Raw genomic sequence first — 27456 nt, 5'->3', positions numbered from 1 at the left:
ATCTCCTAATTAAACTAAGTTTTCTGTTTTTCTGAACATTCCACTGTTTTCTGTATTTTCTACTGAAGCTAATTCTTTTTCTTCTGTTCTTTGGGGATCCTAATAATGAAATGCAGTTTAGGTACCAATAAGCTATATATTTGCTTCTTTACAGTTCAGTCCCATTTTGTCCCTTTTTATTATTTATGCTTTAAATATTATTATCAATAAAGGCAAACATTTATTAAATGACCATTCTGCAGTAATGATGCTATGCTTAGTAAAATGAAGATACATAAAATGGAAAAATCACTGTACATACACTGTGTGTGTGAAAGTTCATTTCCTTTGTTTTGTTAATGTCTCATCTTATTTAAGGCAAACCTATATTTCCTTTTGGCCTCCCTCCTTTGAATTCTAAATGTGTTTTTTTTTTCTTTGTGGTTCTGCTGATAGTACTTTGTGATCATATCTTGTTCAAAAGCACAGATAGGCACAGAGTCTGTCAGGAAAAGTTAAAAAACCTCTACCTTCCCAGCTAACAGTGGTCCACAGGCTGCTAATTAGCTTGATGGATCAGCACCTGGTCTGGTTATGAATGCTCAGAAGCCCATTGGCTGCTGGCAGCTGATTCCTGACTCCCTGAGGTTTGGAGATGTATCAACCTGAGCAGGGGGAGCTGGCACTTGCTTAAAGGATAGCTGTAGCCAATTATTCATGTGCTCCTTTGGACTTGACTTGGCTGAAGGAAGAACCATGCTTTCAGACACATTTGAGGCAGCCTTTGCTTGCATAAATGTTGCATCTACCTGGCACAGTTTTCCTTTTTGGTGTCATTACAGTACAATGAGTAATATCAGTACAACCCTACAATTATCTACGGGATAACTAAGTTATATATATTTTTTTCTTATGTTGTTCTTCCTCCCCTTTTCTACTTTTTATTTGCTAGGAATGTGTTTAAAGTCAATTTGTCTGATTCTTCTGATTTAAATGGGGTTTTAAAATATACACAACGTGTAATGTTTGGTTTATGTGACACGGAAACTCTAGACAGTCTGTTAAAGTTTCATTGACCAGAGAGGCATCAAGTATTAAGCATGGAATTGTACCTCTGCTTTGCCATTTAGTAGTTGTGTGACCCAAGCAAGTTTCTTGGCATCTCTGTGCCTCAGATACCTCGTCTGTAAACTGGAAACACCAATTCCTACATCAAAAGGTTGTTGAAATGATCACACTAGCTTACTACTAATATTGATGAGCCCTCAACATTTGAGTGTATATTGTGTGCAGAACTTGGTGATGGGACTCATGGAAAAATATAAACTAAACAAAATATATGTAGCTGCTGTTTTACCCCTCAAATTGCATGGCCTGAACATAAAAATGAAATCATCCAGAGGAAACAATCAAAGAATAATATTATAACCCAGCACCAATTCTATACTCATCTTCTGGCAAATGCACCCCCATGTGCTGTCTATTTTCATTTGTGCCAACATAGATAAGAACCTCAATACCTCTTTGAGACCCTCCCCCTATTAATCTAATCATATACAAAAGCATTACTCTGTTACTTAGTCCTTACTGAAGATTTCATGATGATGGGAAGGTGGGGGTGTTTACAGCACAAACCCAGAACAAATGATTTGTTTAAAGCCTCATTCAATATTTCTGATCCCTAAATGGGATGTGCTCTCTTCTCCAACAAAGCCTTTGCCTTCAGTGACTCTTCTTTATCACCTTCCTCCTGAGAAAAATGCAAACTCCATGCAGAAGTTAAGCAATGTCCTTGAGTTCCCTGAGTATGTCTATGGAGAGCTTTCACACTTTTCCTCACAGAGCTTATCAAAATATTTCTTCCAAACAAATGCAGTGCTATAGTAATGCAGGTATATACAGGTTTCCCCATCTCTCTATACACACACCATCTTATTCCATTCTCACAATGTCCCTGTGAAGGTAGTCTTGTATCAGTTTTACAGATGAGAAGACTAAAACTCAGAAGTTGGGGACCACCCCAATGTATAAGCCCTAGCTCATACATTTGTTGTGAGGACTAAATAAGGTAGAATTTTCTTAAATGCTTGCCCCAGCACGAGTCACAAGCAAGGAATGGGGACCTCCAGTAACAGAAGTAATAATAGCAAAAAATATAATAGTAGCAATACCCTTGTCCTGACTAGCTTGATGGTAGCATAATGAATGTCAACAGCAGGGTTGGCTGCATAGTTTGCAGGACCCAGTACAAAAGCAAAATGTGAAGCCTGGCCAGGGGTAGGGAAGTCAGGCTCCCCTTTCCACAGGCCCACAAGCCCAACCTATGGCAGATGAGCGACCCCCCTCCCGCCAAGGGATAGCAATCTCTAGGCCAGTAGGTGCTTGATATTTGGGTTGGATGCAAGTGAGAGGCCCTTTGGAGTCATCTACCATATTGCCCACCAAACACACCATGAGTTGCAGCTCAAGGCAGGGATGGCTGTTGCCTTGCCTATCCCAAAAGCCACAGGGCGGGTGACCCTCCACACCGAGGCTGCCCACCACCATAAGGGAAGGAGGAGGGTAAGGGCTGAAAGAAGGCTAGCCTCACCCTAACCCCATCAATGCCACCTAATTGCTACCCCAGGCAAAGAGCAATGGTGGTTGTGGGGTGAGCCAGAGAGGGCATCAGCAGGCAATGCCCTGGGCAGCAGGGAGCAGACAGCCAAAAATTCATCCCTGGAAGGCAGGACCCCATGTGAGCTGAGGTTCTAAGCCCCACAACATGGTCCATAATAATCCCATCAGACTTCACTTACAAAACACAAATCCAAAGTTAAAAGTATTTGCAATTACAAAACCCCCAACCATAGAGCATTAAGCCAAGCGCAGGGCCCTTCTGAGAGCCAGACCCTGTAGGATAGCCCTAGTTACATGTCCATGAAGCCAACCCTGATCAACAATGAATATGCAAGTGTTTTAAAAACTTTTAATGCTGTATAAATGTAAAGCATTATTGCTGTTAATCAACATTATGCAAAAAAAAATAGTATTAAGTCCTAGCAACTCTGTTGGACATTTACTTACTAACCCCAAACTTGTAAGAGCAAAGGAGAGCTCTGATACATTTGCTCTTCCCCCAGGGAGGAAAAATTTTTTCCAGATCCTTCAACTGAGAGAGGTCACCCATTCTTAGTGATCGGGTGAAATCAGAGTTTCCAGGGAACAATCTTGCTCTCCCCACAAACCTCCCTTGTAATAGATATGTCAGGCAGAGACCCTGGCTCCTCCTCAGATCAGAGTCATGGATCCTTCCCTAAGCAGGAAAAAGAAACTCCCACCCTGGAACTTGCCTCAGCATCTGCTTCCCTCCACCCACCACCCCAGCTGTCCAGGAACATGGGGTTCTCTGTCACACACTTCCCATTAGCTCAGAATTTCAATCTCAGGGATGTCCCACTGCCTTGGTCAGTCCTGCAGTCCTCACACCTTCACACCTTATGCATAGATTGAATTCTATACATTTCAATATAGCAGATCTGCAGGGGCATTTTTGATATTTATAAGAGTATCCAGTGATCCAGAATAAACCAGTTATTATACAGCTTCTTGGCCTACATCATAATTGGAAAAAGCAGCTGAGAGAAGTGGGAGAAAGTGCAAATTAGAACATTCTGATCCTCCATACTCACCAGGGACCCATTTAGAGCAAAGTCATAATAACCAAATGGTAGTCTAATGTCCTGAAAGAGTTAATTTTGCTTCCCACCTTACTTCTACCCAGAGAGCCATTTCTGCCCCAAGGGCACTCTGGTTCATCCTATCCTAGGTCCTGAGACCCTGAGAGGGTATATAGACCTAGCAGAAAGAGTGGATTTTCTCAGCACTGCACTACAGATCCTGCCCTAATGTTCAATAGAAAGGGAGTGGCTGAAGTTTCTTTGGGAGCATGCCGCTCCCAACCTCCTTCCTGCCCCCATCAGAAACTTCAGGGAGCCTGCGTTCCTTCTTTCCTGGGGTCTTTCTCTCATGAGCCAGTGAGGGTGGCATTAGACACCAGCACTGAGTGTCAAGCTGAGCATTGCTCTGCAAGTGAGAATGTTTTAGAGCAAAGCTGTTACCAGTCACTGTTCTGACAAAGCCCCACTTCATAGCAGCTTGCCTAATGCAGCAGCTGTAGTGTCATGGGAGAATGCATGAGACTGGGAGTTAGGAATTTTGAATTCTAGCCATGGTTATGCTACTTACCAGCTGTGTGACCTTGAGCAAGTCAACGGACCTCTCAGGGACTCTGTTTTCCTCATCTATCAAATAAAAACAATATTAGCAATACCCACCTCTGGTTTATGGTTTCAAAATTAATTAAAATAGCATGTATGTATATTTTGTCAACTAGGAAACATCTTATAACTGTTAATTAACGAAACATCATGGCATAATGAAGAAATCATGGATCTCAGAGCCATACATTCAGATTTAATTCTAGCGTTGTCTGATCTTGGAAAAATATTTAGCCTCTCAGAGCCTCCACAGTTTATTCATCTGGAAAAAAAAAAAAAAGGTGGTACTAACGTAATAATAAAAGCCCTCCAGCATTGTTCAGGTAATGCATATAAAGGCCTGGTACATAGTAGGTCCACTAGATGGGGCACCTGGCTGGCTTGGTCAGTAGAGCGTGTTTACTCTTGATCTCAGGCTTATGAGTTTGAGCCTCATGTTGGGTGTAAAGATTACTTTAAAAAATATATATAATATAATTAAAGTAGGTACACGACAAATGTGCTTCTTCCTCCCTTCAAGTCTCTCGCATTCCCAGAAGCCTCTTCCACAGGTATTCACTTCTTTTTGGATCCTGGACCTCAGAGTCGGACTCCTGTCGCCCAAGGCTCAGGCAAACTCTTCTGCATCCCCATGCTGAGTTCACTGGCTCCTCTCCTCTGCCTCCCAGGGTGTTGGCAGGAGAAGAGAAGACAAAAACCAGTCTCGAGGGCTGAACATAAGCATGTTATTCTGACATCCACTTGTGTGATAAAGGGCTATGTAAAAAATTGCATATACTTTTAAAATATTTGCTTTTTTTGTGCATCCAGTTCTGTTCTTGATGGTTTCTTAACATTAAACTTGATCCCATTAAAGTATTTTAAAATTTATAGAGCTGCATGCCCCTGTCATTGACCCCGTCAATTTATTGCACCTGTTGAGATAACTAGCAGAAGCTTCATCTTTCCCCACCCAAGTTGTCCCCCCTACTTTCTTCACCACTTATCTGATTTCTGGAGGTCATCCTAGGCTCTGTTTTCTTTCTTGCCCTCATCCTCCATTCAATCACCAAGTCACTGATATGCTACACCTTTATATCTCTGGCCCATCTTCATCCTCTTTATCCCCATCTCCATGGCCCCTTACTTCATCCTGTCCATTATCATTTCTCACCTGGATTTCTGCAGTGGGCTTTCAAAATAATTTTTATATCATAATGTATTGAGAATTAAATGAGATAATAAATTTTACATTTATTAACATAACATTGCACATGGCTGCTGACCCCTGGTAGGTACAAAATAAATGGTAACTATACAAATGTTTCAGAAAAGAAGTTTTGGCTCAATGTACTACTTTTGTGGTAGTAAAAGCCCAAGGATAGGATATGCTTCTTCAATTGGTAATGAGCTTCCCTAATGCTGGAAGAGTCCAAGTCTTGGTTGAGTGACTCTTCATTAAAAGTTGTGGAAGAGATTCAAACAGCATTAATTGTATTTTAGTTCTCTTCTGAATAAGTCAGGACGCTTTCAGTTACAAGTGTCAGAAACCCAACTCAAAATGGCTGAAGAGAAACAAGGAATGTATTGGCTCACATAGAAAAAAACCCGGAGGTTTCTTTCAGGCAGAACTAAAAGAGCTTTGAAAGCTATCACTGGAATCACCCAGTCTCTTGCTCTGTGTCACTGCTCTACTTTCCTCTGCACTGGCTTTACCCTTAGGCAGACCCTCTCCAACAAGATGGCCCTTGGTAGCTGCAGGCAGTAAGCCCAGCACCCTGGCAATGTCAGTATCACAACCCAGAAACCTCATTGAAAAGACGGCTTCTCTTTCCTAGTATTCCAGCAGAGTTATGGTCCTGACCTTCCCTGAAAGATCCCCTGTGACTGAGTGACAAAATCCTCTGACCGGCCAGTGGATCATGGGTCTTCTCCATGGCCAGCTTTTCTAGAAGAATTTTCTAGGATTTCATGGCTGAGGGCTGAAGAAGTGGGTCTCCAATGAAAAAACAGACTATTGCTAACAGAAATAGAAGGGACTAGGTGTCAAGCAAGAAAAACAGTGGACAGTAACCACAACTTCCCATCCTAAGATTCAATTATTCCAACCCAAAATTATTTTTAATATTTATATGTAATTCTTTCTTCCTTTGTCCCTCTAGTATATGTTAACACCCTTAATGGACACTGCTGGGGAATTAGCATAATGATAGACATAATCACCATCAAATGATAGGTTATCTTGTCCTCTACAAAATCCTGTGGAGAAAAAAAAAAACTTCTTTTATGAGTCTATATTACAAAAAGCTTCTGTCTGCTTCTAGGTGCATGAGCTCTTACACAGCTGAGAAGCACACTAGAAGGTACTATGAGAAAGAGCTTTGTTACTCAGTTGAGTTGGTAAGTTAGAGTGGCCTCTTGATTCTAAAGACCTATGAATTAATACCAGGGTGAACTTAATTCTCTGGTTGAATAATTACTGTTATGATGCACCAGGTAGCATGCTAGATTTTTACATAGGTGCACTTATTTAATCCTTAAAGAACAATTATCCCCATTTCACAGATGCAAAAACTGAGGTACAGCAAGATTAAGCAAGCTGTTCAATAAATTAATATTTACCATTGCTCAGTATTAAATGATAAAGTCAAATTTGAACCTAGGTCTGAGCCTATGGCCTTTTTCTCTACATCATTCTACCACCTTAAGGACTGTAAGTGCAGTGTCCCAGGTGGTATAAACCATATTTTTCTGAATCAAAATTTGTATCTCATGGTCTGACTCGCTTAAAAAGGGTTGCCCTGGAAGTCTGGAATGTAGGCCCACTTAGCGAAACAGACATCCAGATCAGGTTACTGGAGACTTACCTTCTCATGGATAACCTTGTAAGTTGCTGTGAGTGTTGAGCACAGCTGCGCTGTTGGTTAAAGGTGTTAGAAGGATGAGGTATTTAACACTTGTGTTGTGTGGCTGGATTGATTCCCGGGACGGGGCGGCGGCGGGGGGGGGGGGGGGGGGGGCGGTTTATAAGTAAAGGCTGCAAGTGAATGTCTTAGCTATGGCTCAGTGGAGCTGTATGTGGCACAGGCCTTGAATGTAGTTAACATCCAAAACAAGTCCCCAGGTCTTAATTCAGAAGACTGAGGCAGAACATTCCTGGCAGATGGGCCTCCCTGTTTACATTCATTCCCCCTGGATTGCAAGCCTGCTTGCCTTCAGGAAAAAGTGTAAATCCCTTCTGCTCACTCTGGGTTGTGTTAGCTTGGTAGTTAGATCTGTAAATATGCCCATGGTTAATAGGCAGTCTATAAACTGTTTTAAATTTGCTATCCAAATAAAGGAATCTTTTCCATAGCAAAAGTATGGTCATGCAGTATAAATAATAAAATGTATGACCAGTGGAAGTCAGCCTATACCTTATTTATCTCATTAATGACAAGCAAGCCATGAAGTTAGGAAGAATCTTACTGCATCTATGGCAGACATACCCCATGAATAGCCACACACACATGCCCACTACTCAGAGCCTTCCCTGATGCCTACCTTTTGTAGAACTCCTTGATCCTGTGTCTTCACCAGTACACAGGTTCTGTCTCTCTGGCTTGTGTCCCATGCTCCCTATCTACACACACCAATATTTTTTCCCAAAATTCAACACTCTTGCTTTCTACACATTGAAAAGTAAGGTTCCACAATATCATGATTTTAAATCCATATTCATATCTTTAAAATAGCTTAGTTCTGAAATACCTTTTTATTAGAAACTTGTTCACATGATTGAAAAGATTTATTTGGGTATGGAGTTTCTAAAATTTCTCTAGCCTAGCAGTGGGTCGTGTTTCATCCCACCATGTAAAATGGACAATGTGGGAGCTGTCCAGAGTTCTTTGATAATTCTACACGTAGTTCTAGTTGATGGCATTCCATTTCTAAGCCTTCCAACTACCAGGAAATCAGCTGATAGCAAATCTATATTTCTTGCCCTTATCTCTCTCATGAGCTCCAGATTTATATTCTATTTAATTTCTGTATGTGTCTATGTGGAGAACAACTAAAACTTGACATGTCCCAAGCTTTCTTTTACTTGTTCAACAAATATTTTCCTAATGCATATTAGGAGTGAACATAAGTAGAAGATAGTACAAGCAGGATCCTTGACTTCATGATCTCATGGGGAGAGCCATAACTAAACAAGTAATTACCAAAAATAATAAATTCTCTATTAGGGAAAGCAAAGTTACTATGAGAGCAAAAGAATTTTGCCTAGGCCAGTGTAGGACAAGAGATATATAAGCATTTTCCTGGAATAAGATACATATTTGTTGAAATCCATGAAATAAACTAGAGTTACCTAGAGAAAGAGTTCCACAAAGTCTGAGTCCATCTACCTTCCTATTCCTCAGCTCCCAAATCAAGGTTTGACCTCACATGCATTCAATAAATCTTGATATAATGAGCAAAAGTATTTTTTTAATGTTTACTTATTTTTGAGAGAGACAGAGACAGAATGCAAGTGGGTTAAGGGCAGAGGGAGAGGGAGACACAGAATCTGAAGCAGGCTCCAGGGTCCAGGCTCCAAGTGACACAGGGCTTGAACTCATGAGCTGTAAGATGATGTCCTGAACTGAATTCGGATGCTCAACCGACTGAGCCACCCAGGCACCCCTGAGTAGAAGTATTTTTATGTCACTACCTTTAAAAAAAACATTAATGTGGTATAAAGGATCATGGGACAGCTCTCTCTAGTGAATACACACACAAATACAAGACTTAACATGTGCATTTGTTAAAATGGAATCTAAGTTATCAGAGCTTTAATATAAAGTCAAAAGGTTCTCACTCTCTCTTACTTTCCCATCACCTTTTAATCCTATTTATATCTGAGAACTCCTCCCTGCACTTTGTTTACTGACCTGATCTTTTCCTTTAATATTTTTAAGTATGAGAGTATTTCTTCATTCAAGAAATTCAAAGCAGTTCTCTTAAATGTATAATTCTAGTTGGTTAGAGACCAATAGTCATAAATAAATTTGTATTACACCATGGAATTACGTGTTGATCCATGAAAACTGATCTTTTTGGTGTTAGATGCTAAATATATCTGGATCTATTGAGAAAGGAGTGCCTACCTCTTTATTCATTTTTTATTCATTCCTAACCCAGGAAACATCATCATACTAGATTTGCATGATTCTCCTACATAGCTCCAGATAAAATAATCAGCCCTGGTTTGTTCATTTCCCTTGTTTTCCTGGAAATTTTACTAAAACATTAAATCCTTTCCTGGTTAGAGTTGCTATCATTGAACGTAATAGGCATCTATCCCTATTTTATTTCAGAACCCTGAGACATTTTTATCAAAGTTCATACCTGGATGCTGTGAATGTGAGGGGTATACAGTAAAGGTTTTTATAAAAAACATTTGAGTTAATATTTTGGGGGTGTTTATTATGTGCCAGATTCTACAGTTAGTACTTTACAAAGTTTATAAGTTAGGGCTTACTCAGAGAAACAAAAACAGTAGTAAGTATATACCAGGAGATTTATTGCAATGAATTAGCCTATGTAATTGTGAGGACTGGCTAGGTAGTCTGAAATCTGTAGGGCAGGACATCAGGAAGGGCAGGCTGGAACTCTTAGGCAGGGACTGAAATTGCCATTCACTGATAGAGCTGCTTTTTCTTCAGGGAAGCCTCAGTTCTGCTCCTAAGGCCTTTTAGCTGATTGAATCAGATTATGTAGAATAATGTCTCTTACTTAAAGTCAACTGATTATGGACTTTAATCACACCTACAAAATACTTTCACAGCAACCCCTAGATTAGTGTTTGATTAGGTAAATGGGTACTATAACCAAGCCAAAATGGCACATCAAAAAGAGCACCAAACGTGTGTAATCTCATTTCCTCCTAACAACAGCTCTGCGAAGTAATTTCTGTTATTATTCCATACATTTCACAAGTTGGAAAAATAAGGCTCAAAAAATTTTAGTAACTTACTCAAGATTATAACACTGTTAAGTGGAATAGCCATTACTTGAACCCATAGGTCTGATTCCAAAATTGAAAGTTTAATTAACCACTGCACAATACTACATCAAAACAAAGGAATCAATTAATGTAATTTTATTCCTCTAAATCTACACAAATGGACTCATATTAGTGTTTTACATATCTCTTTCAGAATATACCACCATCTTTAGACTTTGTGAGACTAAAATATTCAACATGGTCTTCTGGATAATATTTTTTAATGCAAAGAAAGAATACAGGAGATTGGGAATCCCAAATATTAGTCCTTTCTGATATAAAATTGCTGTTCTTAAATAAATAGTGTATGTTGGAGAGGGTTGTATTCCTGATGACTTGGGATGGATGCTTTACTTTTCACTAGGATATAAGGAAGTTGAGAATTGATACTATAAGAGTTTTTTTTTTCTAAATTGTCTCATGTTGCAAGGAACAATAAATTACTTAATATAACCAGTGTATTAAAAATGAAATGTAGATCCCCCAAGTAAAAGAACATAAGACTATATATTATTAACATTTTAAATAACATAAATTGTAAATTTACTGATTTTTAGCAAAAATGTAAAATTCCTGGGAAAAAATAAGTCTGACATTGACTACCCTGGGTCATCATAATATCATGGTAAGTGTCTGAACAAGTGGCAAGAATTCATGGTTTTGCTCCTGTCTGTAGTTAGGGTAGGTCCTTGGGCAAGTGACTTAACCATTCTTGGCCTCAATCTCCTTTTCTACAATATTAGAGGGTCTCAGAAGATGATCTCTTATATTTTTTATGCTGTTCTGTAGCATTAAAATGTCTAAAATTTCAACTATGCAAGTAGGGGCTATTTTAGTGCCAAACAGTAAAAAGTCATTCTTCTGTGAATTATTTAATGTTTCTACCCAAACCAGACTACACTGGTAAAACCTTTATATTTTGATATGCATATCTGGAGGTTATTGCCAAATTTCATTAGTGCCAGGATGAAGTTAATTTCCAGGTCTATAGTATTTAATATGTGAGCTGATTTTGCTGAATGGAGCATCAGTACCAGCCACCATGGACAGCAACTTTCTCAGCTCCCTCAAGAAGAGTTTGCACTTAGCCAAGCATAAATGCTAACAGAGAATTAGATTTCCACCATTCTCTTGAGGTGGCACAGACACAAAAAGGCCTATAGGTCCCAAATGAGTCCAGAGTGCAGAAGACTTGATGATACAAAAATGAGAGCACACCTGTTTTCTAAAGAGCCTGTAGTTCATCGCTAACAAACAGCATCTTTTTGACAGAGCCCAATATTGTTGCTAGAGAAAAATACTCAGAAGAGAATGATGCCCTGGGAAATGTGATTCTTCAGTCATTCACATGATTGGGAAACCAAGAAAACACCTATTCCACCCCAAGTCTCATGTGTTTGGTTGCACAGTGAGAGATAGAACTAAATGGCCTGAATCCCAAACCCACTGAAAGCGTGCTGATCTCCAAAAACCAGAGAGATCCAAACATGCCCCAGTCAAGAAGGTAGATCATGTCCAATCTGTTTCTCTTTCTCTAATATATAACCTATAAAATCAAAAGGCTTCACAAACTCCTTATGTAAATGAGAAACCTTTCTATACACATAAGTGCTCACACTTTGGAGCCTCACAGGCCCGGGGTTTATTATCCTGGCCCTGCCTCTTGCTTAGCAGGGTGGCTTCAGAGTATACTATTAATGTGAACTTCACAAAAGCAGACAATGACATGAAAATAGACAAAACGGTAGACATTTAGAGTTTCTTGTTTAAGGAAGTGAATGGTGTCCCATAACTACTAGCTGCAGATCTCTCTAAGCCTGTTATTTTTCATCTGTAAAGTGAAAATAATAATGAAACTGACCTCATAGAGTTCTGAAAATTAAATGAGATAATTCACAGATGGCTGGCGGATCATAGGTGCTCAGTAAGTGTTGCCTATTATTTGAAAATTGATTCACATTTCTATTTTAGTGGCTATTTTTTGCAGTTGATCAAAGTCTTTGTTTTCTTTGGTTTTAAAGCAATAAATGTGCACTTTTAAAGTTCAGAAACTGAAAGTACCCTAAAAAACAGATTGATTAGTACTGAAGTTCATCATCATGTTATACATTTCCTTAAATACTTAAAGTATCTCATTCCAAACCATTTTTCACAGACAGTGGGGTGCTGTTACTTTGTTTTCAGACGATGGGTATCCTTTGTGGGAATCTGTGGTTCTCATCCCAGACTAAGTGGGCAACTCACACTTTTGGATGGAACGTTGGAACGCCAAAGAACTGAAATGCGTGGGTTGCCAGATATGTTCATTCAAATGTTATGGAATTAAGCAGTCTGTAAACCACACATAATTTTTATTTCTTTATGGCAAGAAAGAACTGTTGGGATAAAAAAAAAATGGGTGAAAAGCCTTGTCACTTAAGGTAAGGTGTCCTTCTTTTAATTGGCATAATTTTGAAGAGCATAAACGCATACAACTGTTTGTAGTAGTACAATGGTAACTAGTGGAAACGGCGCGGCGGGGGGCGGGGCAGGGATAAAGGGCGAATGTTAACCGTAGCCCTCCAGGTCTACTGGGGGCTGATCATTCCCCTCCGAGAACAGGTGGAACTCTAGTCTCTCGGGTGGTGCCACCAGTCCACACAAGTTGAGGGTTGCTGTGGCTTCTTCTCTTGAGTCGTGAACTCGTAGCAGCTCGGTTGGTGGTAGGAAACCCGAGGTGGCCTCAGGAGTAGAGCAGGACCTTCCTTCTCCCCCTTTCCCTCCTCCTCCTCTCCCCAGCGGCTGCGACGGCAGTGACGGCGGCGGTGGCGGCTGCTGCCACCGCTGCTGCTGCTGCTGCCGCTGCCGAGCTGGTCACCTGGGCGCCTGCGGAGCTGCCTGGCTGCTGCCGCTGCGGCGGCCTCTCGGAGTGCGAGGAGGGGGCGGCGAAGAGCGAGAATATCCATAGTAACACAGGATGCGCCCGGCGCCGAGCAGGAGCTAGTGCGGGAGGAGGAAGCCCCCGCGCGCCGGCAGCCCGCGGTGCTAGGCGCCCTGCAGCCCCCGCGCGCCGCGCGCCGCGCCCGGGCCCGCGTCGCTCTCGCAGTTAGGGTCCGACTGAGTGGTAAGCCCTCCCCGGCAACTAAGCCGACACCTCCCACCGCCCCAGCCGCCCACCCCCGGGAAGCAGCGGCAGAACAATGGAGAGCGCCGCCAGCAGCCCTGGAGACAGCACTCGGGGGAGGACGCGCCGCCGCCGCCGCAGCTGCCGCTGCCGCTGCCGCCGCCGCCGCCGCCGCCGCCCGGGCTGGCGCGCGCCGCGTGGGGCCGGGCGCGTGCGAGGGCGCGCGGCGGGGTGGGGGGCGCGGCGGGGGGCGCGCGCGCGCGGGCCCGGGGAGCTGGCGGGGAGAGCCCGGCGCTCGGCGCAGCGCGGCGCGGCGCGGCCAGGCTCGGCGCCTCTCCCGCCCCTCCTCGGCGCGCTCGCCCTCGCCTCGCCGCTCGCTTGCGCTGGGGGCGCCCAGAAAGATGCTCAGAGGCAACGGCTAGGGGAGCGGAGGTTCCAGCCACATGTCCGCGTCCACGGGGGCCAGAGCCCGCCAGCCCTCGCGGATCCCGGCTCGCAGCCAAGCCCGCGGCCGCTGCCGTCGCTAGCGCCGACCGGCTCGGGTGAGTAGCGGGGCGGCAGCGGGCGGCGCGGGGCACGGCTTCCCCCGCTGCCCACGGCCCCGGCTCGCCAAGATGCGGTTGTGAGAAGTGGTGCTGCAGCTGGGGCAGGAAAGCAAACGGGAAGCCGGGTCGGAAAATCCGGGAGTGCTGCGGAAAGGGTTTGCAGGGGCATTTGTTGCAGCCCAGGCTAGCGGTCTCTACTGTGTGGGCTTTTTTTTTTTTTTTCCTTTTTTTTCTAACGTGGTTTGGTTATTGGTTTTCCCTTTCCTTTCCTCGTCTTCGCGGTTGCGAGGAGTTTGAAGCGGTAAATTACTGGATGTCTCTCCAAATGGTTTGACTTTCATGAGTATATATTTTCCAAAGGTCATTTGTCTTCAAAATTAAAAAGCCATGTAATTTTCAGGTGCGCTTTGAATCACCTCTGAGGAGTAGCAGGAAGAATAGACACTGGAAGGGTTGATGTTGAGCGTGCCCTCTCCCCTCGTGTTTTTCATACATTGATTAATCGGAGGGGGACGTCGGCATGGACTTTCCAGTGGTACGCCTTAGAGAACAGTAACAGAGCAGCAGAGACCGCAGTTTACTGCTTTCGTCAAGGTCGGGTCAGCATTTCTATTGAAATCCCAATTTCCGTGGTTGTAACTTGGATGTAATTTTACTCCAGGCTAAAACTTGCCAAAGCTAAACAAGGACTTGTTTTTATAAGGATACTGCCACTGCCGCGTTTTTTTGTGTGGCTGGTTGGTTAGTTGTTTCTCTCTCTCTCTCTCTCTCTCTCTCTCTCTCTCTCTCTCTCTCTCCAAAACCAGCTGTCTGCAAACATGAGCCCCTAAAACAAATGGGCAGCTCAGGAAGGCTTTGCATTTTCAGAGATTGACCAGGAATGCTAGTCCTCCCTGCAGTTATCATTTCTCCCCCCTGAGCCACTGAGATGTTAGTTTAGAAGACTAAAAATTCAGTCCCAGTGCTGCATATACATACCCAATATGTTGTATCTGTAGAATGAAGGCATAAGAACTTTGAGCTCTATGATTCTTAGACACTTAGGTTAGTATACATGTTATGGGGACTCTTGAATCTGGAAAGACAGAATTAGAGGCAACAGTGTTGGAAGGGCAACATGAGGAATTAGGTCCAACCGAAGACTTGTCTGAACGTTGACACAAGTTATCAAGGGAGTCTATAATTCTCCTCCGAGAGTCCTGTTGAAGTTTGGAGCCGAAAGGGAAAGAGGAAAGAAAATTAGAAAACGTCTTAGAGGTTGCTTCAAAACCTGTGTTCTTTGTACTCAGCGGATGAGCTTCAGCAAGGAGATGCCAGTGGTGCTTGGTTATTTGAGTCCGTATTGTTGATGGCTGTGTGACAAAATAGGCTATAATGACTTGTGCTGGCATTATTCCACCATAAAGCCTTCTTCAGAAGTGATCCGTTCTGTTGTTCTGTCAGTCCTGAGTAGGACTTGGTGTGATGGCAGTGATCCTCCTGGACTCAGGTGGTGGAGAAAGGCGTAACTGGTCTGGTACAAATGAAATTAAAACAGATGTATGCTACCTGGGAGACCTAGTGACAGTGTCATACAAAAACATTGTTACAAAGAAGCTTCCGAATGCAGGGGGAGATAATGATTTTTGGAAAAAGCAGTGAAGAAGAATTAGAGCTTCGTGTTCAAGGATGGGAACTTAGTCCTGCCTTTGCTGATTGCCAAACTTAATTTTACCGCATTGGAATTACTTTGCTTGATGCACTTTGGCACTTTTAGTAGAAGCAATATTTTTTCCTTAATCAGTGATAGTAAAGTGACCATTCATCGGTATATCAGAAATGAGAGACCCTACATTGTTACAGTTCTGCTAAGGGGAACCAGAGAGAGAACAAAGTGTTTTGCCTCTACTTGGAGATCAAATCTCCATTAGAATAATTTTGAAATATAGCATGGTGCAATATTAAGTAAGATACTTTAGGATAATGAATTTTTAACAAAACTGTGTAAATGCATTTATTTGTCAGCAATTTAAAATGATAATCACTGTTATTAACAATCTAAAAGTTTGCAGGTTTAACCAATTTTTCATACATTTCATACATTGATTTCTGATATATTTCTTGTCTACTAATTTACTGCAAATGGTATAGCAGGTATGAAATGCTAAGGAATTGCTTTCTTTAAGATAGTAGTATTTGTTTTAAGTTACTCTACATGCTCCAAATGGAGTATAAATTAGTAGACAGTACATTATACAGGACAGGCATTCCCAGTAATCATTTGTAATGTTATTATCCTCTTGTAAATGTTGGGAGATATTTTACAGTTTATTATCAAGTCATTCTCATTGCAGCATTCATTGAGTAAGCACTTTTGAGTGCCATGGGTTTTAAAGCAGGTTTATCCTTTCTCTAAATGTAAGGCAGACATGTTCTGCAAATGTTATATTGAAATCAATGCTTTGGCATTGTCAGTGTTTATAGCGCTGGCAGAGTCTATAGAGACACAGGGTAGAGTTTATTGATGTCCCTGTTTCTGAGCAGATGCTAGTGTCAACACATGTCACAGGAATATCCATCAAGCCACTTAATGTCCCAGGAGGAATGAACAATTAGCAAAATTAATTTGGAGATCTGCTTGATTAAAGTCATTAATGGTCATGGGCAAAACATTTGCATTTCCATAGATATGTTTGATTTTTACATATTTTGGACCTACAGCAGTAACTCAGACTTACTTAGTATTTACAAGTGCCAATACCAGTAATCAAAGTACAAGGTCTTTCATAAGCCACCAGTAATTAACAGATGTGTGAACAGAATCCAGATTTACCAATTGGCCAGCTATGTTTTCCTTCCATGGACAATAAACAATAACAAAGCATAAATGTTTGCCATTGATGTTAATAGCAGTGTATATCGATAAGCCTTGGGAAAAATTTGTTGCATACATATTTCTTTGAATTAGAGATTACATTAGCTGTGATGTCTTTACACTTGTATTAATATTTGATTTCTTTAAAATGATTGCTTTCAAAGTGCAGTACTGTCAATATATTTAATAATTTGCTTGAGAAAGAACATTTACATGAGTGCATTTATCTTCCCACATAACTGTCAATAATGCATTGTTCCAGAAATCTATTTTTATGTAGATGTAATTTTCATGTAAAAATTAACCTTTCTTATAATTCCAGTGTGAGATGAAGACCATTCTTGTTCATCTGATTTTTCTCTTCATGCAGTTGTAAGATTTTTTTTAGAAGTCAAAATATGATTAAGCTGAGTCATTTTTTTTTAATTGTGAGGATATATTAGCTTGTTTAGATGAAACTCCAAGATTAATTCCCTAAAAATTTTTCCTAAAAATTCCCTAAAAATTCCTAGTTCTGGTATTTACAGAGCAAAGTTTACTGGTAGTAAACTGGTAGTTTTCTTATATGAGAATAGGAGGAAATGCAGAGAAGGTCAGACCAAAACTTGAACTGGAAAAAGCAAAAATGCATTTTCTGCTCCCCCTTGGTTACCGAATACTTGATAATATGTTTTTAGGTAAATCTCAAAACAAAGTTGTTCTATAAATGACTTTTATGGATACATCCTTTGGGGCTTGGAATTAATGTAACTAAACTGAAACTGCTAACCTCCCAGGACTAACCACAAGGATGTGGTCTGGGAAATCAATGACTGCATTGAGATTTTCCTGGAGACACCTCTGTCACTACAGACAACTGCCCTTGCAGTGCATAGAAGACTGTTAGAATCAGCAGGTGCCCCCAGAATAATCTCAGTGCTACTTGGCTGTATGTTTAAACGGTACTTAGTAACATTAGTCAGGTGAGGGTTTTGTGGCCATTTTAAAACCAAGACTCTTGGCAGGAGACAGTTGTATGTTAAGACTATTTGAGCATCCTCTCATTTTAGCACATTTCAATTAAGGTAATTTTTTGGTAGCCATAAGTTCTGTGGTTGTTCTTGGTTTTAATTAAGGCTTCGGAGTGACTCGCGTATAGTTGTAGCTGCAACAGGTGGTGAGTTTTGTGTTGTGTGAGCTTCATAAAAGTCTCATTTCCCTGTGTTTAGAAATCACGACCATGTTGTAGTTATTTTTCTAGAAATATAAAATGTAACTGCAAAAATAAGCTGCTTCTCTGTATCTCCATGATTCACTTCTCCAGAAAAGACTTGCAGACCATATGCAGTATCTCTTGGCTCTTAATGCATTTTTTTTTTCTGTCCTAACTGTCAACTTAGTATAAAAATAATTGGTTCAAATTGTTTTCCTGTAGTATAGCTATCCCTCAGGAATGGAAGGTCTGGCATTGCCTCCCCAACATCTCCCAAGGGTTGGTTGATACTCCTGATATGAATGATGCTATTTATTTCACCCTACTGGTAGATTAGTCATAAACACTCATGCCAAACCAAATTTGGGACAAAGCTTCAAATTAAAGATATATAGTCCCTCCCAAGTTTCAACATTGTTTACACACTGGCTCTCCCTTCTTTTACCCACCCTGAAGTTCTCCAGTCAGGGAACCTGTCTTAGATGGTGAAATTTCTTCATCACTAATGGGAGAACCTCTTCTCCCCCATCTTCTCCTGACCACTCATCCCTGACTTTTTCTTTCCTCTCATTCACGGCTCTTAGTTCTGGTATTTTTTCAGATCACACACATTCTTTAATCCTTTTCCTTAGTCTCCTCTCCTAGTACTTCCAGAATACTGCTCTGTTTTTTCCTCTTTTACATTTTTTATAAAAACAGTGACCCAAGGGGCGCCTGGCTCAGTCGGTTAAACATCCGACTTTGCTCGGGTCATGTTCTCACTGTTCATGAGTTCAAGCCCCACATCAGGCTCTGTGCTGACAGTTCAGAGCCTGGAGACTGCTTCGGATTCTATGTCTCCCTCTCTCTCTGCCCCCAACCCACTCACGCTCTCTTTCTCTCTCAAAAATAAACAAACATTAAAAAAATTTTTGTTAAAAAAACAATGACCCAAGTCACGACTGATGAGCATTCGGGGTCTGATACGTCTGTTAAGAAAGGAGCCAAAAACTATACATTTTATAAGTGAGCTTATATCCAATAAAAAACCAGGACCAGAAAGCTCTAGAGCCCTCAGAATGCCCTGAGGTCCCTTTGAGAATACCCACAAATATCTCCACCCATATGAAAGATAAATAATATTTGTAATTTGTTCACATTTAAATTAATCAAAATATTTCTTTTTAATTGTACATTATGCCAATGATAATTCATCATGTTGATTTGCTTGAATTTTTGTTGCACATATGCAGAATTTTATTCCTTTGTGGGTCTAGTAGACTTTTGTGAGCTAACTTTAATATTTAATTATTATTTATACTGTAGCTTATTTGAAGGAATATGCATTCTGAATTCTAAGCAACTGGCTTAAAAGACAGCTTTGCATATAAAAATCCTTCCTTTTAAGCCAAGAAACAATCTCTGTATGTATTCTTTCACTTGAGAAATATTTATTGGTTGTCTGCTGTCTTCTAGAAATATTTATTGAATGTCTGCTTTCTTGGGGCAGGAGATATAATAGTGAACAAAATAGACAAGGTTCTTGTTCTCTAGAGCAGGTATTTAGTTGAGAAAGAGTGATACAAACAAGTAGATAAATAAATGGAGAAAATAATCTCAGGTAGTAGTAAGTGTTGTGAAGGCCATGTAACAGGTAAAGTGCTTGAGAGTTTCCTGGAGAGGAAGGGTGCTACTTTAAAAATGTGTTCAGAGAAGGTGTCCCTGAGACAGTGCCCCTCAGCCAGAGACCTGAATGCTGAGCAGGAACCAGCCATGCAGAGATTCTGGGGAAAGAGCTTCCCAGGCAGGCAAAGGGAACTGCAGGTGGAAAAGCCCTTGAGGGAAGAAATGCAGTGTGTTTAGGCAACCGAGAGCAGTCCTGTGGGGTTGCAGGTCAACCTTATCAGTCATGGCGAAGAGTCTGGGTTTTATTCTAAAAACAGTGTGGAACAAATGGAGAATTTAAAGCAGAAGCGTGATTGCTTTACCTTTGAAAAGAATACACTTGCAGCTCTGTGAAGACTGGATACTACTCGGGCAAGAATAGACACAGAGAAACCACAAGAAGACTGTTAAAGTAGTCCAGGTGAGAAATGATCGTGATTTGGACTGGGTTGTGGCAGTAAACAAAGAAGAGATGTGGAAAGCGTCGCAATTTCAAAGAGTGAAAAGTGTTTTGAAATTCTGCAAGTACAGGAAAATACAAAGAAGGAAATAGCCATTCTCCATAGTTCTCACCATCCAAAGTAACATCTGTTATTATCTTGGCATTTTTAAGGAAAATAATCACTGTGTTATTTTTGATATTTTGATATGTGATCGTAATTACTCAGGTGATGTGCACAATGCAAATATGAAAATTTTCAAATTACCCTAAATCCCACCACTCAGAAATAACCATCTGTAACATGAGACTGATAATCATGGAAGACATATTTTTTTATGGCAAGAAGTCTTTATTTTCATACAGGGTGCCACTGCAGGTAACCATCAGAGAATACATGGCTGCTTACAGATACAGAGAACTGAACAAAAGTGTTTCAGCATGCTGTAAACTGTACATAGAAAACTGGTGGACAACTTCAGACACTGAAATCAGGAAATAAAATGGGTTAACACCATCTGTTGATAGGTTTATGAATCCCTCAGCAGTGTTCTAGGCTGTCTTTACCTGCAAGCACAATTACAGTCGCTCTGGTGGCATGTATCGCTATACATATATGCAAAGCAATTGATAAATAGATGCATGAAGGAAAGAAATACTTTTATAACAATGGCAACAGTGGAATTTTACTAGAAATGCTATTTTAAAAGAAGGAGCCTTTTATTTTATTTTCAACGTTTATTTATTTTTTTTGGGACAGAGAGAGACAGAGCATGAACGGAGGAGGGGCAGAGAGAGAGGGAGACACAGAATCGGAAACAGGCACCAGGCTCTGAGCCATCAGCCCAGAGCCTGACGCGGGGCTCAAACTCACGGACCGCGAGATCGTGACCTGGCTGAAGTCGGACACTTAACCGACTGAGCCACCCAGGTGCCCCAAAGAAGGAGCCTTTTAATTTAATTTCTTATATTTAACAGCAGAAAAAATGGAGGTAAAAAAAAGCTAAATAACTGTTGGACTTCAAATATCTCTTTACCACAAGAATTATTTCCTAAAAGATCTCCCCTGATGGTTAAGAGAAATGGTAGGAGGTTTGAGCAAGAGTGAACTGAGCTTTTGTGGGACTTAAGAATTGAGAATTTAGGACTCCTCTTCAAGAAAATGGAGTATATTTCAATGGAACATTACACAGCCATAAAGAAGATGAGATCTTGCCATTTGCAACAACATGGATGGACCTGGGGGTATTATGTTAAGTAAATAAAGCAAGTCAGACTGAGAAAGACAGATACGATTTCATTCTTCTGGAATCTAAAAAACAAAACAAATGAATAATCAAACAAAAAGGAGAATCAGACCTATAAATACAATGAGTAAACTGATGGTTGCCAGAAGGAAGGGGGTGGGGGGGTGGGCAAAATGGGTGAAGGGGAGCGGGAGATACAGGCTTCCAGTTATGGAATGAACAAGTCATGGGAATAAAAGGTACGGTATGGGGACTACAGTCAATGGTACTGTAATAGCTTTGTATGGTGACAGATGGTAGCTACCCTTGGGGTGAGCACAGCATAAGGTATAGAGATGTTGAATCACTATGTTGTATCCTGAAACTAATGTGACATTGTGTGTCAACTCTACTCAAATTTAAAAAACTAAAAAACAAAAACAACAAAGTCAGTGGTAGGGCTAATACCACTTTGGTTTGTTGCCCAATTCATGGTTTAAAGAATTACTAAGCTTAATTAACGTTAACTAATAAAATGTTTAAAAAGAAAATAGAGTATATTTTACCAATTGTACAAAAGCAAGATCTTATGAAAGCTTTGCTGTGGAAACAACCCCCCTCCCACCGCTGGGGCACGGGAGAAAGCAAATCACTCAAGTGGATGAAGGGCCTGGAAACTTAAGCTTCAGTAGCCGTACAGTAAACCCACCTCACAGTTGGAATCATTATGTTTTGTAAAACTACATATTCCAATTTTAAATATGTTAAATTGATTCTTTGCAATAAGATAATGCAGTCGCATTATTGCCCATCTTCTATTCTCAGCTAATAATTTTAATTACTTTATATTGACCATGTTTATAATACTTTCTTTTCTATAATCATTAGTACTAAGTTTGTTTAGTATAAATTCTTTTATTAAAACAGACCCAGTGTTTCCCCATCCTGTAGTATAAGCTCCTGACTGAATTCTTTGATTCATCTCTTAATTGCCTTAATTGCTTTTTGTTCTTATTTTAAGAAAGATGAGTGGCTACTGCATTTCTAAGGGCTTTGGTTTGTTCTTGTTTTTGTTTTAATATTTGAGTATGTCCTCTTACTACTTTTATAACTGAACAATATGTGAGTATTGATATTCAGTATATATTATATGAGTATAATGTTCTTGTATTATGCTTTGTTTCCTTTATAATTTTGCAGCCATTGTTTACTAGCATTCACTATTTCTGTGTAGTCTGAGACCACCCTTTGTAAATGATTTGCCTTTTTTCTGCCTGGATCCCTAAAAATTCTTTCTTCCTCTTCGTAGGTCAGTAGCATTGCTAGGATATATCCAGGTGTTGAATGCTCTGTGTCAAAATTTTCTGCATTACAATATGCTCTTTAAATCTGCTGATATTGTGTCCTATCTTTGAATCTACTTTCTATTGCATTTGTATTGTTATCTACTTTAGGGACATCACTTATCCTTATTTTGGATCATCTTTGTCTCTCTTCCACATTTATTAATTTCCTCATAATTTAATTTTTTGTTATTTTCATCTGCATTCACAGTGAGTATGAAAATCCTTTCTCCTGTGTCAGTAATTCCATTTTCAGAACTGTCTACTCTGTTTCCTGATGTTTCTAATTTATTGATTGATTTTGAAATGATGCTCTTTGGTCCCTATTTGTTTCCATCAGTCTGCAGTCTCTCTTTTCATCCCATTTCATTGTTTCATCAATCTGTCTGTAAGCTTCAATTTTTACTGAAACCATTTTTCTAGAATAGAAAGTTTGTGTGAGGATTTCCTTCTTTTTCTCTGAATAAAGTTCTTCTAGATTTAGTTTCTTATGCTGTGACCCATACATTTTATTTTCTTCCCTTCCTCCCTTCTTTCCTCTCTCCCTCCTTCTTTTCATCCTCTCTTCTGCTCTCCTATCCTCCTTCCTTGCAGATTGGCCATAATGTTTTTCTTGCTGATGCTTGGGGAGCTCTGCCTAGACATGGTGTAAAGTAACCTCTTAAATCACTTCCCACTTTTTTGGGGACCAGTTTGCTTTCCTCTTTCAACTATGTTTTACTATCTGGGTCTGTCCACTTTCCTGAAGTCTGAAGAGATTTGAGTGGGTAGAAATTATAAAGAGAGGTAGCTCATGCTCTGTGCAGTTTGGGTTATAGATTTCCTGGGCTGTGCTAGCTCACATTTTGCTCAATGTCCTCATCAGCCTTCTTTTCACCAACTTGGGAGGGGATGGGTGGGAAATACCAAGGACAGCTTTTTATTTATTTATTTATTTATTTATTTATTTATTTATTTGTAATTAACTAAAGGGTTCTGTATGAGCTAGTAGCTACTCTGGAGATAACCTATGATGTCATGGGTTTCCTCATTACTGTGGGCAGCCCTGCCATCTTCAGTTCCATAGAGTCAGCTCTTTGCTCCCTTTCTCCCATTTCACACATTTCCATTAGAGAGAAGAAACTGATAAGGATATTCACTGACTGTACTTTTCTCTAAATTTAGGATTACTAGTGAAAACTTTCAGAATTTTGTTGACTCACCTCTCTAGGGAGTGAGAACAGGATTAAAAACCAAGCAACACTGTGCCTTTTTTTTTTTTTTTAAGTCCTGCTCCAGAATCTTCTGTTTCTTTCCTTGGATACTGTTTTTTGAAGTTTGTTCATACGTATATGCCTTTTCTTGATTGGTAACTGTCTGGTTTTTTTGTTTTGTTTACTAATGTTCATTTTCTTCACATTTTGCTAGGCATTTATTTAAGAAGGGAAGTTCTGTGAGGCAATTTAAATTTGTCATCTTAAATCAGACTCTGGCATATATTTTGGAGACAGAACATAGACATCTTGGTGATGAATTAATTTGAAAGATGAAGGAAAGGAAGGAGCTATGAATGACTCCTAAATTTCGGGTCTTAGCAACTGGGAGATGATGAACAGATTGGACTAAGGTGGGAGAAGGAATCAAGAATTCTGTTTTATGCATTTTGAGTTTGAGAAACTTGACATCCAGATGAAAATGTCAAGCAGGTGGTTGGATCAACTAGTCTGAAACTCAGAGGAAAGATGCTCAGCATATAGGTGGTACCTAAAGCCATGTGCCTGGATGAGATCACTTAGGAAGAGAGAATGTAAACATAGGGAATCCTACAATGAATATGTACTAATCAAGGTGTGTTCATGTATGAACTCTTTAGGCTCAGCATAAACTGTTCTTAGTGTAACAAATGTCTGAAATCTTTCAGTATGAACGTATCAGGTTAATGGTTGGCATGAACTAGTGAGAAATGTAGACAAGAGAACGTTTTAGAGATGGGAAATTTTATACTTCTAGATCTACACAGTAACTAGTAACTGAAGCGTTGCCTTTCAAAGATCATTGAGACTTGCTTTTAGCTATTAACACTTCAATGAAATATAATTCAAAGTGATAAAGATTTGATTTTAAACAAAAAGCTATAGATTATTCTTTGTAAAGACTCAATTTTTCTGTTTTCAAAATGAATCTATATACATTTTTATTTAATAAGTTTTGTAATTAAAATACAGCTTTTGCTCTTAGAAGAAGTGCATTGTAAAGAAGTGCTATATTTTGAAGTAATGTGCTTAGTGGAAAGAACACTATTCCAGATTAGGAAACAGATTCCAGATCCAACTCCTCCAGCAAAAATTACAATGATAAAAAAATAACAATATCAAACACACAGAATCCTTTCACCGTGACATGCCCTGTACTAAGCACTTTGCATATATTTACTTTTTTAAGAAGTTGTAGTCACCCTGCCTCCAGCTACTTAATCTCTCTGGATTTTAGGCTCCTCATTTGTAAAGCCAGTCTTCCCTCTAGCTCTAAAATTCAGCATAATGTGTCTTCAGTTATACAATTTATATCAAGAAACATAAAAATGTTTTAGTGATATTATTAACCAAAGCAAATGGAAATAGACTCTTTTATAGTCAGGGGAAGATGAACCATTATATAACAAAGGTTAACTAGCATCAAGAGTAAATTATGGAGGTTTTGGTTGACTAAGAAGACTCCATCACAAACATCTTCCCTCATGCTTTTCCTCATGCTATTTCAGATCCTACCCTTTGTGCCAGGTCATGTCTGCCACTTTTTCCTTGCAGCCTTTCAATTAGGAATAGTCCAGCCTCTCTCTGCACACCCAGTTTTTTGTGCCTTGTTTTTGGGTATTTGCATACATATGTTATATTCCCTATGAGACATTAAGCTCTTCGAGAGCAAGGACAATAACCTTTATGACATCATTCATCACTTTTTAAATTCAGTTGTCTATATATGGACAGGGTACATAGAGTGAACAAAATTTAGGCTTATTCTCTACAGAGTGAAATCATTTTATTCAAACTAAAAGCATAATATTTTATGATAGATGTTGATCTGGGAATCAAGACATGGATCCCAGCTCTGTTATTTACCAGCTTCTGTGGCCTTCCAGTGGGTCGCTGTCTTAGCTTGGATTCCCATCAATCAAATGGTGATACTGATATGGATGTTCCCTGTATTACAGAGCTGTGAGCATTGAATGAAATTAATATATGTGAAGTACTTGTGAAAAGAAAAACACCCTGGAGCCTTATAAAACATTTCCATGCTTCTCAAGCAAGATGTGGGGACATATGACCAGATATCTTCAACCAATTCTCTGAAACATTGGGGTTTATGAACTGCTGCCTTCCCTAAAAACCCACACCTCAAACTCAAACAGATAGTTTTCTGCTTTCATATTGATTTTGAATAAATATGATTTATTTAGCACATTTAATGCAGAGTACTTCTCAAATCAAAGAAGATGATTTTGGTAGTAATGTGAGAATGAGTAAAATCCAATGAAAACAGTTTAGTGGATTTCACTACCAAGTACCTAATTTATAATTTCATTTTTTAAATTATGCATCTTTATGTTAATTCCATGTAATCATTTGAAGAGCTTTTCTGAACTGTGTCTCTGTCCACACAAATATAAATGAAAGCATTGTATGTTATGTCAACACAGGAATGCAGCGTAAGTGGTAGGTTTGAGGTACTATGGAGACATTGGCAGTCACAGCCATATCTGCCCACAGAACGTTCTCTGCTTGTTGCAGAGTCATCGGCACACGGTTTCCTCTCTCTCACATGACCACCATCATGCAGGCCACGGCCAGTCACCTACATTGTACCCCAGAGGGAATTGCTTCCACTCTGGGGCATGAAGACTGGTCACGTGCTGCATTATGTAGACCCAAGATGTCAAATGATAAAATTGTCCCAATTATCTAGTGCTCTTACAGAGAGATTTTATGTACAGACAGTTCTGGAATCCAGATTTTTAGTAAAATTAAACCAGAACTTAGATTAGCTGGCAAGCCAGACTCCCCCAAATGATATAAATTTAATGCGTTATGCTGCTTTATGAAATGTAAGAGTAATTGGGATCCCTGACAGTGAACTAATTACTCAGAACAGTATTATTTTATTTTAAATAATCAAACATCACCCTTTCAATAAATAGAAATCTGTACATAAGCTCTTTTTGGAATTCCTGTGTCTGTGAAACTACAAATAAAAAATTAGTGATATATGGTGATTCTTAAAAAAAAAAAAATGTGCAGAGCATTGTTGTTCATGATCAGTTCAAATACTAGATCTAAATATTGACCATTTTCATTACTGCATGGTATTTCAAAACATAGGCCATGGATGTATCTAAAATAGTTGGCAATGGTACCTTAATGTATACTTTGGCTTTATTAATATCTTTATGTGGAGTCTTATGAACATCCTTTCTCCCTAAAAAATGAGGATTTTTTTTTTGCAGTATGGCAGTTACTTGCTCAGTTGCTAGGTAACAAGGCAGATCTCTATAGCTTTATCTGAACACACAGCACATGATTTTTTAGTGACAGTTATTTATATCCAATATATCAAAGTATGCTGTATTGATAATGATTAGATAAACTGTTGATTTACCAACTGTGCATTGCAACAAAGTGTGCAGTGATTTGCAAAGCTAGTTTTGCTCTAACCTTTTTAAAAAGTGCTCATTAATATTCACCACTAAGAATGATCAGTTTCCTTGCAAAGCCGCAATAGCCAAATTGTTTATTTGATGATCCTTCCAACCGACTGATCACAACCAAAAGCAGCGCCGCACCTTTCTGACTAATTATACTGCACATTCTCTGGGAAGGGGTGCTTTGTTC

At 39.9% G+C, this 27456-nt stretch overlaps 1 protein-coding gene and 1 long non-coding RNA gene across 15 annotated transcripts in view; one reads left to right on the top strand and one right to left on the bottom strand.

Moving 5' to 3' along the window:
- The window catches only part of ANKS1B (ankyrin repeat and sterile alpha motif domain containing 1B), a 1063758-nt gene that overhangs the window by 902358 nt on the left and 133944 nt on the right, over nucleotides 1-27456 (top strand). The window lies entirely within an intron of this gene.
- LOC128316475 (uncharacterized) overlaps nucleotides 24690-27456 on the bottom strand; it is a 52651-nt gene continuing 49884 nt past the window's right edge. Inside the window, exon 3 of the long non-coding RNA XR_008300436.1 lies at nucleotides 24690-25783. This is a non-coding gene — a long non-coding RNA (uncharacterized LOC128316475). The remainder of the gene's footprint in view (nucleotides 25784-27456) is intronic.

Source organism: Acinonyx jubatus, chromosome B4, assembly GCF_027475565.1.
Source record: "Acinonyx jubatus isolate Ajub_Pintada_27869175 chromosome B4, VMU_Ajub_asm_v1.0, whole genome shotgun sequence".
Classification (NCBI taxonomy): domain Eukaryota; kingdom Metazoa; phylum Chordata; class Mammalia; order Carnivora; family Felidae; genus Acinonyx; species Acinonyx jubatus.
This window is presented reverse-complemented; position numbering and strand designations above follow the sequence as displayed.